The sequence below is a fragment of the Centruroides sculpturatus genome, unplaced genomic scaffold, assembly GCF_000671375.1.
Source record: "Centruroides sculpturatus isolate CEXI.00-Female unplaced genomic scaffold, Cexi_2.0 scaffold289, whole genome shotgun sequence".
Lineage (NCBI taxonomy): Eukaryota > Metazoa > Arthropoda > Arachnida > Scorpiones > Buthidae > Centruroides > Centruroides sculpturatus.
Genome location: NW_019384529.1, coordinates 349,696 through 349,902, shown reverse-complemented (window position 1 = coordinate 349,902; position 207 = coordinate 349,696).

The window sequence follows — 207 nt, the reverse complement described above, 5'->3', positions numbered from 1 at the left end:
GTACATGATTGTAAATAAACTTTCATGGTGAGATATAAAGCTTCGGTTATTTTATATAATCAACGAACACTCAAGTTAAGTGGTGCATCAACCACCACAGCCTGTATTCTTTTTTACTCGTCAGATTAGGAATAATGTCGCGCGGGCCGGATAGAACATTTCAGGGGGCCGCATCTGGCCCGCGGGCCGTAGTTTGCCCATCACTGG